The sequence below is a fragment of the Epinephelus moara genome, chromosome 13 (assembly GCF_006386435.1).
Source record: "Epinephelus moara isolate mb chromosome 13, YSFRI_EMoa_1.0, whole genome shotgun sequence".
In the NCBI taxonomy this organism is placed as follows: Eukaryota; Metazoa; Chordata; class Actinopteri; order Perciformes; family Serranidae; genus Epinephelus; species Epinephelus moara.
The window spans coordinates 7,423,692-7,439,831 of record NC_065518.1 but is presented as its reverse complement, the minus strand read 5'-3'; the positions used below and the strand labels follow the sequence as shown (position 1 = coordinate 7,439,831).

Below are 16,140 nucleotides of genomic sequence, written 5' to 3'. Positions count from 1 at the left end.
CAGAGGCATTCCTCTTCTGTGGGCACTGGGGCACAGCATTCACAGGTACACCACCAACCTCCAGAGCTACGCAGCCTTGCAGCAGCCATTCCTCCCTTCTCGTCCTCTAACGTTACCTGTTGCGCCTCTCTCTCTGCAAAATCAAATTCCTCCTCCACAAAGTCGAAGTCTGGCAAAAAGTCAGCCATTATTCTATACATCTTTCATAAAATAAATGAATGAACTTTTCAGGCTACTGTCCGGTTCTGCCTTCCAGCTGTTGCTGCTTGTTCTTGCGAGATTTCAGGCACGGTATGAGATCGCTACTTGTTCTTGCGATATTTCGGCCGCGCTTTGGAAAGCAGAGCTAAATGGGTTTGATGGCCGGGGCGACGCAGCAAAGAAACAAACAAAGAAGAAGAACAACAAAGAAGAAGAAGCAGAAGTACGAAACAGAAGTTAGAAGAAGAAGGCAGACATAAGAAAGATGATTATCAAAAAAAAAGCCGGGTATTTTGTCGCTTTCTGTTGACGTCACATCCCGCCTTGAGTATATCCAATCAGCACCAAGTAAACCCCAAGCCCCACCCAGGAGTTTTTTGGGGCCGTTCTGAGTACCTACTCCGAGGCAGGGACTTGTTTAGCCCCTGTAAAAGTTCTGAAACTCTGTCCTTCGGGGGTGGTTCCTGCGGTGGAGACACGCACCAACGGCCCCAGCCCTGTTGCCGCAGCGGCCCGGCTTCGAGTCCAGCCCGTGGCCCTTTGCTGCATGTCACTCCCTCTCTCTCTCTCTCCCCCTTTCACACTCACCTGTCCTGTCAATTAAAGGCTAAAATGCCCAGAAAAATATCTTTTTAAAAAAAAAGTGTTTCTTATACCCCCTGATCTGCTTGGAAGTCCATCCTGGCCAGTGCAGAGAAGCCAGTGCATCTCCGCTCTTGTTGACATGGAAAATCCCCCTCAGTCTCAACCATTTCAAATTGCAAATATTAAATGTTTAATACTCACTGTTTGAAACTGAAGTGAATATTAAGTGTTGTAATGTTGAAATGGGTGCCGCCACAATGACAGAATTCTCCTCAAATTTAACATTACATGTCATTATGTGTGGGGTGTCTCTTACATGTTCAACATTAGTTAAGATTTAAAATTTTTAAGTGTGGGCCAGGCTTAATCAATTCATCTATTTGTATAGAAACACTTAATGCGGACATAAAATCCTCTCTATACTGACTGGTGGTCACCTGTTTCATCTATCACCATTTCAAACAGAAGTCTCCGTCCACTGCAGGTGTTTGTCTGTTCATTATCTGCTTTGAATTTTCATGAAACCAGTTCATGTCTCCTTCAAAGGAGCTTTCTGAAAGGGCTTCACTCATACAAATTTGTTCTTGATGAAACGTCTTTGCCCTCTGATGGAGAAGAACAAGTAACTTCTCATCTTCACTGCTCCACTTCATTGATTGTTGATTGATTTGTGGGTCAGTTAGCAGGTCATAGTGAGGTTTAGTAGTATTGAAAGCTGTCTTTGAAGGTGCCCGTTCAGCGTATGAATAATGTAATGAAATGGTAATCTGCCCTGTTGTCATGCAGTGCTCTCTGTATGTCTCCCTCTGCTGTTTGGTGTTTTTTTAATGTGGACAAGCAGGTGAGGGGAGCAGCCCACCCTTAAACACCAGTTTATGATTTGTAATTTGATTGTATTTAAAACAACTGTTCAGATATTACTTTACAGGGCTCAGAGTACACACTGTGTTTTGGCACTATCTCAGAGCAACATTTACAGTAAGGAGCCGTCTTAAAGCCATCTGGATGGAGCTACATTACATGTGGGAAGCCACAGTCTCCTCAGCAATTCCATCTGTCTGTAACATATTAATACAGTATGTTCGGCACAGATGGGCGAGCTGAGGGCTTGTTCAGCTTTAAGTAAAGCCCATACAGTTGCAATAACCCTGCAGGCAGTTGGTAACGTTAATTTTAGCAAACATCCCTGATCCTGCTGATAAAACAGGATGCACATTAACCAGTTCGCTGCTACTCCACTCTCACTGTGTTTCAGCTCCTAGTCAGTGCACCACAGTCTGATGGTATTTATCTTAGTGTTATTAAATTATTGACTCACATACTGCTGTTTTATCCTATTATTTAGACAAAAAAATTCCACGCATAAGGCGTAGTTATTACAGAGATTACTAGGAGGCATTTAGAGTGTGCATGCCTCTGCCAAAGTCTTTATAGTCCTCTGAATTTGTTTTTAAATACAATAAACTGTTGAGAAAACTTGGATCTGCATCAAATAAACAACCTTATAATTGCCAGATTTTTTTTTAGAAATTCTCAGCATGCAATATTTCATTAGAAAGTGGCACCAGTGTTATTTTAAAGCTTTTTGTCTCAGCTTCATTTTCAGTAATTACTACCATCTTATCGTCGTTCTTTACCAGTGGGTCCCATCACGTGTATGAGAATATTTCAGATGCTATAGAGTGTATTGTTCTGATGTGTTTGTAATGACTTGACCTGCTGGCTATTGGCGTCATGTGTGTTTAATCAAGCCCAAGATGACTGAGTGTTGGGTTCACACGTAGAGTAACCCACACATAGAGTGACTCATCTTGCATGCCTCATTTACACAGACGAACATGGACTGAAGCATTTGCACTTTTTTTCACAGTCTGTACAGCAACCCTGTAATGTACAAACATTTCAAATCTGCAAGTCTCAATCTGTTTATTTTCTATGTGGTAGTGCTCCTTTGCTGCACTATACTTTTTTTCCTGACCACTGCACCATAGAAGAAGACAAATGACAGTTTTTAAGGCGCATCTCAACTCTTGGGAACCATAGAAATTATTTTTAAAAATCCCTGATCCACGCCAAAAATAAATAACATTGTTCCTGAAAGTATAAAAACATCAAACTTAGAAATACTTCAAAATAAAAGCTCTGTGCTGGAAAGTTACTGTGTTTTAAAATTAAGTGTGTTTTTGACAAACTTGACACGTTTGCAAGCACAACCCACTTTTGTACAGCAACCCACCAGTTAGTTGGGAACCACTGCTTTAGGGTACAGTGACAACTGATTAAGGTAAAATATTTCACAATATATTATAAATTAAACATTGTGGTGCTCAAGAGACTGTGCGTGGCCTAAAAGTCATTTTCCAGATGGTAAGGAAGGTGTTTTTTTGGCACAGACCACAGCAAAAATCAAAATTAAATGCAAAAATGACCATTCCCACTAAAATCGCAACTCGTATCGTAGTAACAATATTTGTCAAAATGACGGCAAGATGATTTTTTTTTTCCTGCTTATTATGCATCCCTGGTTCTATGCCTGTCTCCAGACTCACTGCCAGGCAGGCAGCATCTCTAACATTGGTCAGTTTGTATTTTTCCTGGCGAATATCATACAATATCTGCTGGTTAGATATGGAAACAATCATTTCCTTCCATGCATACTTCCTTTGCTGTTGGTTGAGGCTGCAACTTTGCCAATCTTCACCAAAGTTGAACTCCTTTACCACCCGAAGTGAATGTTGTATTCGCCCTTCTGCTCACATTGAATGAAAGTAATTGGAAGACGAATATTCGCTCATGTGTGACTGAACGCTAATCCTTTTAACAGAATATCTTTAAGATACAGGGCTACTGGTTGCTTGGGTTGTTCTGTTGAAATTTCGTGGTGGTCGTAAAATGTCTTCAATTAAGTTTTCTTAATGTAAGGCTTTAAAAAGTCTCAAAATTCTTTAGTTTAGATTCGATGGGTCTTAAATATTTTTGGTCACATTACTGCGAAAATTTATCCAGCCTGACAGACCCGATGACTCTTTGCAATCTCTGGACAGTCTGAAGACTTGCAATTATAAATATCATTTATGACAGCGCTGAGATTTTGTTTTCTTTTTACATTAAACACATTAAACTGAAATTCACCCAATTGTTATTTTTCTTTACTGTTCATTTTGAACTGACATCAGTGTGTTTACTTGGAAAGAGTGCTTACACACACGTGTCACATGCAGATTTGGTCTTAAATATCATATAAGGTGGTGTTAAAAAGGTCTTAAAAAGTCTTAAATTTACCTTTGTCATATCTGTAGACACCCTGAACTTTTGTCAGTTTACAGACACTCACCGCAACTTGTGATACGATACAGTAAGTAAGAGAATCATAATGTAAATTTTTATTGCATAGCAAAAGTAAGCACATTGTCCCTGTCAGTTAGTCTCTAAATACTGTGTAAATAATTCATGGACAGTGATACTTGGAAATATGATCTCTTGAGGCACAACTGGCAGTTAGTTCAGCACTTAGGTTCTGCAGATTTATATGAAATTCAATGATACTCTTACAATAAGAGGGACAAATTACACCTTGAAAATTGGCCTGGAAATGGGAGACTGCAGAATTGTAGCTGGGAGGTTTACAGCAGTGGTTTGGTTCCCATACAGCAGATACTGTCTGTATACTTTTCCAGCACCATATGCTGCTATTACTGTATTTCTTCTTCTGTTAGTGTTGGTAGTTCGTTCTGCCTGACGGGATATTGCTTACAGAAAACATGATTGTGCCAACTGTAATTTAAGGTATGTGAATAGCCAGTCTGAAATAATGACTGTCTGGTCTGCTCACCTCTGGCACTTCTCATCGTCTTTTCTCATGCTCTTCTCCTCCAAACTTAAATATTACTTTACCGCTAATACACCAGTTTAATGAGACACAGATGGACTCTGTACTTCTTTCCAGATGGTGGCAGTGTGCTTCTTACCTTCCTTTGTCTTTTTGGATGTAAAGGCAGAATTTGATCCACATTTTTTCCTATTTCATTGAGGAACAGGTATTTTTCCACTTGGAAGCTGTGTTTGTCTGAAGTTTAAACCTCATGTAACCATCGAAAATGACTTTAAGTTGTTGGGACAACAGCAGCGTTTTTACTGTACCCAGGGGATACTTGTTTAGTGAACAGGGTACTAGTTCTGGGCTCAGTCTCTGCTCTTGTTGACATGGAAAATCCCCCTCAGTCCCGACCATGTGAAGCCTTCTTAACGTCATGACTCAGATTTTCCTCTTTCCTGCTGACTTCTATAAACACACTTGTCACATTTCAGGTTTTCCAACTCTCCACAGTGGTAGTAGTCTCACTGCCTCTCTTCTGCTGATTCAACAACATGCATTGTTTCTTGCCTTTCATCCCCTCAGTTTGGGAGAACAGAGGGAGACGAAGAGAGAATGAAGAGCTGCTCGCCGTGTGAGTTCTTGGGATGCTCGAGCGACCTGAACCTCATGCTTTTTTAAGGCCTCCAGAAGCGAAACACAGGGTGTCATTAACAGGTAAGTGGAGACTTTTGGATGAAATGTGGTTTAAATTTGAACAAGAGAGACATCTGAACTTTTTGGCTGTTCCCTGACATGTGAAACGAGACCTACCATCTTTTTCTCTGATCTCAAAGTTTGATTTTAGGGTTAGGGTTTACAAACATTCTCGGATAACTGCGGGAAAGTCACTGCTTTAATTTATGTTAATTATATGACATCTGAAACCGAGAATTTCTTTACTGACGTTAAGAATTGGCTGCAGACATTGCAGTGTGCATCCCACTATGTGTGGATGTTAACACATTCCTGCTGCGTGGGAGTTAGCAACAGATCTTAATCATGGATAGGGTTTTGCTGTAATTCCAGAGCTGGAAGCGTAACCCTAATCTCTTTGGCACATTATACAGTAAATCAGAGTGTGGCTAAATCGGGTCCCTGCCAACTCAATACAGCCATCCCATTTCTGTGGATTTATGACTGGACTTACGAGGAGTAGTTATTTCAATCTACAAAGCTCTCCCTCTGTCTCCTTTGTTTTCATTTGTGTCTGAGACTGATGAGCCACCCCCTGCCAAGCACTAAACCTTTGCACTAGTTTTATTTCGGAGGTGTTTCTGGATTGCTTTGCACCGTGGTGGATTATTTTGGAAGTAAGCGGTCCAAAGGGCCGGCTGGTTGAGGCCACTTTTAGCTGCAGTGTCCAGAGGGAGTGATGTCCCCATGCAGGACATTGATGGATGGCCTAGCTTTCTGTCGGTTTCTGGTCCCAGACGTGAGGCGTTGTTATGAAAATATAGAAGGAAGCAGGCTGACGGGCTGCAGAGAGACAGCAGCTCGGCCCGTGATGGATGACCACCTGCTGGGCATCCGCTATAGATACAGATAAACTAGAATTGTGGCCTCCGAGGAGCCGCTTTCAATGTTCACCAGAAATTGGCCCCACAGAAGGCACTCCTAAATGTTTTGTGTATCTCTGAAGGATAATAAACTTTATGTGACTTATGAGGATAAACCAGAAACCACCAGACAGATGTACCCAGCATTACTGCAAAGCCACACTGGAATTTTGTGTTGTAACTGGAATTTTGCTTCAGTTTCCTTCATGGTTTTTCCTCGGCGGGGAAAGAAGCCACAGAGTTGTCATTTTACTTTGCTGCTTCAGCCTCTAAATCAACTCCATCAGAAGGGGCTGAGTCATGTTAGCCCCCCCCTCTAGCCTATAAAGAGGCAGTGTTAATGGTGGCATTCACAGAGGTGATTTGCAGCCTGCCTCTTTATCCCAGCACTGGTGGCCTCGGGGCAGCTGATTGATGGTGTTTGTCGTCCAATCTCGGACTCCAACTGAGAGTCGTTTCTGTGGCTTTGGCTGCAGGGGGACGGGACTTGTGGCACATTCAGTGTTCTCCAGACCTCCCGTTGAGATGTGCCCGAGAACGACCTTGACCTTCCTCTTCCGTCTCATTGCTTGAAGGACAAACTTTGTGCCTACCAGTGTGACCCAGTTATAGGAGCAAGGAGAGAGAGGGGGAGTTGAGAAGAGAAAGGGAGAGGGACAGATCTGTGTTTGTGTGTGTGTAAGGCGGTGGCAGGGCATAGCCTACTTCTCGTACCCTACTTTACCCCTCTTTTCATCACGGAGCTGGGCAGCTGAGCTCCGACTACACCATCTCATCCTGTTGTTTCTCTTTTTTTAAATTCATTTTGGCCAGATGGTGGATTACAGGTCAAGGCAACGGCTGCATGCTGCCGCTGTGACAAGAAAATACTATTTTGGTGATCCACTGGTTACTCAGGATTGTAGGGACTCTAAATATCTTATCAAAGATATTTCTAGGTTTAACCAGGGCACAAATTCACACGTGAATGTCCCATGTTAATTAAAGCAATCAGGAGAAACGTGAGATTTGAATTTATTTATTTAACGTCAAAACTTGTGCTTAAAGCTACAGTTAACAATATTTTTATAGTAACAATTGTTTGTGACTTCATGTCATGTGAAAGGGGTTGTTCATCGCATTTTTCAGCTCATTGTTTTGGGTTTCTGACCTACAACTGTGCCATTTTGTTTGACTCCGGCTGCTTTCAACAACCTGATTTCCAGCAGCACCAGGCAGCTGTTTTCAGTGAAAATCCTCTGCCACTGTTGGCAGCTAGCTTTAGCTGCTAAAGAGCCAAATACTTCCCTCACGAGTTACTGGAGACGAAAGCAGAGCTGAGTGAATATCGGACATACACTCATCAGGTGCCCAGAAACACAACTCAGAATGAATAATAATGTTGCTCCATGTCTGCTGGATTTGTAAATGATTATATAGCAACTTAATAAGGTGACAACTTGTTGGTGTTGTGGTTGCAGATTGTCGTCCTTCCCCCCAAGTGACCAAAAAACTGTTAATGCAAGTTTAAAATGTACATATTAAACCTAATTTTTGATATTTATGACCAGCATTTTTCATCAATAGCCATTCATGTATTTCGATCATATAGAGATTCATAAAATCAGTGAGCTGTCTCAGTATGTGTCCGTTATACAACAATATTAACCTGGAGTTTTCTTACACTAGCTACTGTCAACCACCACAAGCTAATGAAGACATAGACTGTGTTCAGACTTGCGTACAATTATACTGCCGACTACATACTCAATCTGTATGTATTGCATACTGCTTAGTAAATGAAAGATTAAACATGCCATCAGCAACAGACTATTATAGTAGTAGTATACTCAAGCATCATGACTGTATCACATGACTAAAGGGCCGGTCTGACCTGGCCAGCGACTCTCACATCTCTGAAAACGTCACAGTAAATTTCCAAACAGATGTTATTTGAATAAGATTTAAATAAATTTAAACACAACACTTTTACTGTGAGCAGTTGCCCACTCCAGTCTGTAACGACGATGAACTGCTGTCAGTTCAAGACCCTGGTAAAGACAACGAGCACGCAGGTAGGCCTCTGCAACAGTTTCACGGTTTGTGCAGAAATTCTTTGCCTGTACAAACCAATTGCTGCATCAGCTGTCCAGGTGGATAGTCTCAGATGATCTCGCAGGTAAAGACGCTGGATGTGGTCTGGTCTATTCTGTGGTTGTGAGGCTGGTTAGATGTCATGCTAGATTCATGGAGACAGCTTATGATAGGGAAATGACGGTCAATTAGTGGGCAACAGCTCTGGTGGACATTCCGGACTATGGCCGCCGTATTTGACGTATCTGCTGCTGGTTGAAATCTGTACTCGCGCAGCGTGCTCCTGAATGATTTCTTTTGCTCGCACAAAACTATTTTTAGTTGCAGATGCGAGTAAAATGCTCGCACCATAGAGCTCTGTGGAAAATGCGAGTAAAATGCTCGCACCATAGAGCTCTGTGGAAAACAAATCACTGTAGCATATATAAACAAGTCTAGCCTACAAGTAAAAATAAATTAATAATAACTTTCACTGCTTAAAGACACTCAATAGCTCAGCTAATACCTGACATGTCACTGGAAAACAAACCACTGCAGCAGCATATTGAGTGCCAGGTGGCCAACGCGCGCCGTTATTGGCCAGCGCGCGCCATTATTGGACGGCGCATGGACACTCACCCTCTTGCGATTGGACTTTGTACTACGGAACTTAGGTACCGTAGTACTATGGTACTCCAACATTATGGTATCATATGTACCGTGGTGTTTTAGTACCGCAGTCTACCGTTGGTACCAGTATACCGTGCAACACTACACTACGCTACAGACGCCCCAGAATTCTTAGATTTTTAAGTTAAACCTTTGAAAAACGGGAGCAAAATCAAACCGTTGTGTTTACATTTTTGTTCAGTGTAGTGACTATAACCCCTGAAAAAACAGTTTTTAACCTGGCTCAAAGCCGTTTCTGCAGTGCACTGTGGGGCAGATGAGTGTGTCCAGTAAACCCCTGTCTCATACTCATAAATTCTTGCTAGTGCTGTATACATCTGAACACTTCTCGCATTCACAAAATCTCCATACAAAGCAGTGTGAATGCCCTGCATAATCGATTTTACGTCATACTAGGCATGAATATTGTGTTAGTGTATGACTTCAAACACAGCCGTACTTTATGTGCATTAGTCATCCAGCTCTGCCTTTTGAAAGGTTACAATCCTCTCTTGTCTTTGCTTTTAGGGAACATCGATACTGATGTTTGACAGGTTTACCTCCTTTAATTCAGAGTGACGGCTTCTTTAATTAAGAATTTGCTCAGTAATTAACTGAGCTTTGATGTGTGCCTATCTATGTTTTTAGATCAGATTGATAGATGAGAAGCAGGACTGCAGTGTTTGATGAATCCTATTATAACGTCTGCATCCTGAAACTTTAGTCTCGCTTCCACCAGTTTCCTCTCTTTCTCCCTAAACCTCACAAGCTTTTTTTCCTCCTCTTTTCACTCACGTCTTCTGAAGTTTTTGTCTTTAATGCACTTAGATGAAGACTCAATTTTGACAGATGAAAAGGCTGAAATCCAAGAAGCACATCTGTGGCAAATGCAGACTTTTTAAAGTGAGATGATACCCTCACGCAGTTCCGCTTTCTTTTTACTCTCCATTCCTTTCTACTTGAAATGGGAATGGAAAGTAGAATGGTCTTTAACTGACAGCTCGCCTTTCCCTGGCTTTCCGTTCCTTTCTCCTTTCTTTTCTTTTTACTGCCTGACAAAAGCAGCGGAGGACTTTGCAGAATGTAGTTTCTTTGGTCAAAGGAAATGGGAGAGGAGGAGTGGAGCAGGGAGAGAGGAGGTGTATCTGTCAGAGAGAGGCTGGGCTGTGTTGAGAGGAGGAGGAGGTGGGAGTCAGGAGAGGGGGGCACAAGAGAGAGGAAGGGGAGGAGACTGTGCTCCCATTCACATTGGCGGCATTTGGCTTGAGAATGAGCCAGGGGGTTAGAGAAGTTTTCCTCGGGAGAGTTGGTCAGAAACAGAGCCAAACATCCAGGAGAACAGGAGCATGGTGAATGTTTGAGCCGACTGAACCTGAGACGCTGAAGGAGCTGAGGCTGGGTGATAAGAAGTAGCTGGGCAGGACACCAGAGCGGATATGCAGGGAGCAAACTGGGGTAAGAAACCTGGAGGGGAGGAACGTTGGAGAAAGGGGAAGTTGACTTTATTACTGTGGCAATCAAGGTGACAGGAAGGTTTGTGTTTCATCCAGTGTTTGGCCTTTACTGTCACTATGAAAGAATAATTTGCTCCATAAAGATGTGTTGTGCAGGTTTAGAGCTGCAATGACTTGTTGATTAAAATATTAGTTGACTGACAAAATTAATTGACAGCTATTTTGATAATCGGTTAATCAGGTTTCATCATTTCGGGTTTTTCTAAAGCAAAAATGGAAAAATGTCTCCATCCTCACATGTGACAGTTTGCTGTTTTCTTGTAAATTGAATACTTTGGGCCTCTGGGAAATCGTGAATGTTGCTTTTTCAATATTTTTAATGTTTCTAAATGATTGATCAACTATAAGAGAAAATAATCAGCAGATTAATTGATAATGAAAATAATCATCAGTCGCATTAAGTAAAAAATGGACAAGCTGACATTGACTTTCGCTCTCCTTTACTGCTCATTAATCCAGAAGTGTGTGTGTAGAACTGCAATGATTAATTGATTAATCGATTAGTTGACAACTATCAAATTAATTGCCAACTTATTTGATATATCAGTTAATCAGTTTGAGTAATTTCATAAGAAAAAAGTCTAAGTTCTGATTTCAGCTTCTTAAATGTGACTATTTTCTGGTTTCTTTGCTCCTCTGTGATGGTAAACTGAAAATCTTTGGGTTGTGGACAAAACAATACATTTGAAGACGTCATCTTAGACTTTGGGAAGCACTGATCGACATTTCTGATCATTTTTTGACATTTTTTAGATCAAAAACAGATGATTCGACAATGAAATGAATCACTAGTTGCAGCCCTGTATGTGTGTTGGGAGGCCTCTGCTCTCTTTCAGTGCAGTGTAATCATTGACGGTGTTCAGTGCACCATTCAAACAAACCTGCCAGCCTGCATTAGAAGTGCCTGTTTAGTTAACTGTTTTCTTTTTTTGCGGGCTACCACTTCTGTTAATCCAAAGGGGCTATTAATCAAAAAGATAATGGTTTTCTGTTTATTTGACCTTTATTTACTTGGAAAATCATTTAAAATCCTGTTCAAGAAAGGCAGCAATAACAGTGAGTTGCTGACAGATTACACAAAATATGTTACAAAAGGTGTACGTAATTAGTGCCAAAAGAAATAGCTGATTAACCGGTTAGACTATCCACAAAAGTAATCGCCAAGTTTTGAGAGTAAGTTATTGTCTAAGCCAGTTTTCTTTTTATGTGGGCCGCCACTTCTGTTAATCCAAACAAGCCACGTAGTTTATAATATACCATGTACGTTATAATCAAAAAGATAATGGTTTTCTGTTTATTTGACCTTTGTTTACTAGGAAAATCATTAAAAATCCTGTTCAAGAAAGGCAGCAATAACAGTGAGTTACTGACAGATTACACAAAATATGTTACAAAAGGTGTACGTAATTAGTGCCAAAACAAATAGTTGATTAACCGGTTAGACTATTCACGAAAGTAATCGCCAAGTTTTTACAGTAAATTATTGTTTAATCCAGTTTTCTTTTTATGTGGGCCGCCACTTCTGTTAATCCAAACAAGCCACGTAGTTTATAATACACCATGTACTTTATAACCAAAAATGAATGGCTTTTTATTTATTCAACCTTTATTTACGAGGAAAATCATTAAAAATCCTGTCCAAGAAAGGCAGCAATAACACTGGTAACCCAAAACATATCACAAAAGGTGCATGTAATTAGTGTCAAAACAAATCGTCGAAAAACCAGTTAGTGAATCCACTAAAGTATTCACCGAGTTTTGATAATCACTTATTTGTTTAAGTCAGTTCCAAGCAAAAACAGGAAACATTTTATCTTTTTAACAACTCAATTATGAGGATTGTAAATTTAATATCTCTTTGATGATGTCACCTTGAGCACTTGTCACTATTTCCTGTCATTTGAATAGACGAAACAGTAAAGTTAATCCAGCTCCAGTTGGGGACAGTAAGATTTGGCACGGTGACCGTTGTGTCTGGGGTGTGAGGTGTCTGCCTGTAGAAAGGTAGGTTGTCTACAAAACTAAAATAGCTTTGTTACACTTTCCCTCTGTGCTCCAGTTTCCAGAGAAGGGGCAGAATAAGGAGACGGGAGGGGGGAAGTGGGATTCAGAAGTTTGGGCACAGAGAGAGATGGAGAGTGGAGGAGGGGATCTCCAGACTCATTTGTTTGTTCCCTCATGCAGACGCTCCCTGCTGAAAACTGAGACCCCTCTCCTGCCTTTCATTCTGTCTCTTTCTCTCCACATCTTCCTCGAGTCAGAGGTGGTGTTGCTCTCAGTGATGAGGGCCCGTATAAAGGGAGTTTCTTTTTCCCCCCCACACAATCCCAACACTTCAACTGGTATGGGGAATATTTTTAGACGCTCACCTCTGAGGCTGTGGATGTGTGTTTATGGCGTGGTGCTAACAAAGAAGGATTTAGTGCAGTGCTCTCTCAGTGTGTCTCAAAGCAGGTTTGTGTGACGTTGCAGTCTTGCAGGGCAGGGCCTGTAAACTGTGTATACTGTATCTTTGTAATACGGCCTCTATAAAAAGGCTTTTATACTGTTTGCTTCTCTGATTGCCAATCTGAGCCGAGAGGTTGTCCTGCATGCCATTGAATGTCATCAGAATTTATCTAGATTTACTGCTGTATGTGTAATGAAATACACTGCTGAGATTGGAGTGACCTGGCTGTCAGTGTGGGATCTCAGGCCTCTGACTGCACACTCTGTTTCACATTTCATATTCAGTGAGATTTTGTAGACTGAAAACTCAGCAAGAATCTTTAAATGTATTGATCTCAGCGTATGGATTTCTCATCTCTGTTACGGCTCTCATTTCACCACAGACAGAAGACGTGTAATAAGACATTTTGGGACTAGTTTAGAGAATATCTGGAATTTGATATCCTTTAATTCTGATAGATCCCTTATCCCAAACTTTTATCTCATCTCTCCTTTTTTTGCAGAGAGTACTGTATTATACAAAACCTTCAGGTAGCTACTTTTCTTAATTAAGTATTTCACTGCTGGAAAGACGATCTTTTCATAAAATGGTCTGTCTATGCAGTAGGGAGACGCACATACTTTTGGAACTTGTGCTACATGACCAGAGGAAACAGAAAAAGGGCCGTGCCATTTTACTCAAGAGGTAGTAAACGTACAGTTACCAGAATGCACTGTGCCAATAAACGCTAGTGGGTGATGTAATGTGAGTTGCTTGTCCAAAAAACAATATGGCAGTTGGCTGGTTACAAACGATCTCGTATTAAGGGCCAGACACATCAAACCAACATCAAAGAACAAGTGGCGACACAGGCTGACTATTACATCCCCTCATGTCGCCTGTGTCTCGTCAAATAGGTGGCACTTGAACACACCGCAAAGACAACAGCCACCCAGCATGTACTTTTTGTTCCTGCGTGAGTGGAAATAACTCTCCATACCAGCAGACAGCGGTAGTCTGTATTCATCATTAAAAAATGTAAACCAGAAGGCTGATGGACTCAAGACGCTAGTTAGCCACTTAGCACATTACCAATACAGCCTGATGTTGAAAGACCAAAGTATATCTACTGTGTGTTAGCGAACAGTAACACAAACAAGTGTGAACAGTTTTTGCTGAAGAGCTCCATAAATAAAAAAAAAAAGATATTAACTAATAGTGTTTTTAGATTTCACTTCCTCTTGACTTTAGCAGTTTGTTTACTTTCCTCACTTCCAGTTCTTTTCTAGAACACTGAGCTGAACAGCCAATCAGAGTGATTTCATCCGCTGACGGGCGCTGCCGTCTTCCTGATGCCGATTCAGCATCTTGAATGGTTAAAATAGTCGACCAGGGCCAACCGCGTGGAACACACCACAAAAACTAGGGCGACAGACACTCACCAACGGCACAACATAACCCGACAGCTGACTGTCGGCCTGGTGTGTCAGGGCCTCAACAGTTAAAATGTGCTTCTGAAAACATTTTAAGGCGAGAGATAGGCAACACAGTAACTGAATCTTGTTTCATATTTAATCAGCACTGATTAGTTTTGCAGTTTGATCTGTTTTTCAGCCTCTGTTCTAACAATGCAGGAAGCAGCATGATGCCCACTTCCTGTTCAAAAACTCTGGTATGACAGCCAAGCAGTGCACTAAAATACCCGTATAAAGACATTTTAGGTGAGAAATAGGCACTTCATTAACAGCATCTTGGTTAATATTTGATCAGCACTGCCTAGTTTTACTGTTTGATCTGAGTTTGGGATAGAAACTGTGGAGGTGGCGGGTGCACAGAAATGAGGAAGTAGTTTGAGCCACAACCCTGGCGTGTCATCCGACAGATTTTCATTGGCAAATGAGGAGGATCTGAGTGCTTGAACACAGTTCATTTACACATCCTACTGTCACTTTTATGATACAAAGCTGCTTGATAACCGACAGAGTATCCCTTTAATAACAAATGCACAATCTGCTGGCAAAATCTTGATTCATGAGCTTGAATATGGTGTAATTTACAACATTTCATTACTTTATAGTTGAAGATGAATCTAAATAGACTCACATTTCATAAGCAGATTTGGTACAAGACTCTGATTTGATTACACCTTTATTTATTTTACAAATATGTGCAAATTATCAGCTGGATCACCACCAGGACAAAGCAGGCAACTGCCCTGAGGCCCCATATTTATTGTGTGCCATGTGTATAATTTGATCAGTTGCAGATTCATTTGGTAATAAAACACCCGTAAAGCTCAAAATCAACTTAGATAATAAGGGCAAACAATTTTCTTTTTCTCACATAGTAAAAGGCGAACATATTGATTCGTTGATTAACTGCGGACCACATTTAACAGGAGCAAAACTGGATCAAAACGTCCATTTACAAACTGTCACACAACTCATGCAGTATAATCCAAGTCTCATCTATCCAGTTGCTTGCTCAGTACTTCCCAAACACATTTATTTTCACCATAAAACTACACTACAGGAGTTGTGTAAATGGATGTTATGATATAGTTATGGTCCCAAATCAATATGTTCACTGTTTTCTGCGGAGGCATGCAAGAAAACAAAAGTTTTTCTTCACTAATTCAAGGTAGCACAGCAAGATTAACTGATATACAAATGGTCACTTTGTGGGTGAAGTATTTATTTACGGCAGGTCCTGCATTATGAGCTGTCTGATGCAATTAACAGTTTAAGGTCCATAATCCTGAATATATTTGTGTGGCCATGACAACAGTATGCAGTTCCAGTTAAACAATAACTCCAGGGTGAACCTTGCAGCGTGTGTTGGCTTTTAGTTTGTAGGGAACATTCACATCTCTACAGTTTTATGCAGAGCGATCACATTTTAAAAACTGCAGCGATTGCAGATTCTCTCTGTGCTGCTTTTCTTGTGAGTAATTCTATAAAAGTGTCAGTGCCGAAAGCTCGGGGATAAAACCCTGAAGCCTTGGTGTGACAGCAGATCCCCAGAGCTGCTGCTGTTGGCTGCTGCTCGCGGAGCAAAATGCTGGACGCAGGATAAATATTACTTAAAATCTCTTCTCTCAAGCATGTGGCAATGTGAATGATGAGACATCAGGAAAACAGTTGGCTGTAGAGTCACCCCGGCCTCACACTGACCAGTATTGTCCATGTTTAGTCTTAACTCTCATTAGCCGGTGTGTCGGTGAGTCCGTCTGTCTGCTGTCCGACTGAGGGGCATTAAAACTTTGAAGGGCTTTCCCAG

General features: G+C 41.2%; 1 protein-coding gene across 3 annotated transcripts in view; it reads left to right on the top strand.

Annotated features, from left to right (window-relative positions):
* Nucleotides 1–16,140, top strand: part of LOC126399668 (leucine zipper putative tumor suppressor 2 homolog) — a 52,267-nt gene that overhangs the window by 20,468 nt on the left and 15,659 nt on the right. The window contains exon 2 of one of the 3 annotated variants that reach the window (XM_050059816.1): nucleotides 5,186–5,317. The gene's annotated coding sequence lies outside the window, so the exon portion shown is untranslated. Of the gene's footprint in view, nucleotides 1–5,094; nucleotides 5,318–10,187; nucleotides 10,375–16,140 lie in introns of those variants that run through there. The other 2 variants (XM_050059818.1, XM_050059817.1) reach the window with 2 other exon arrangements.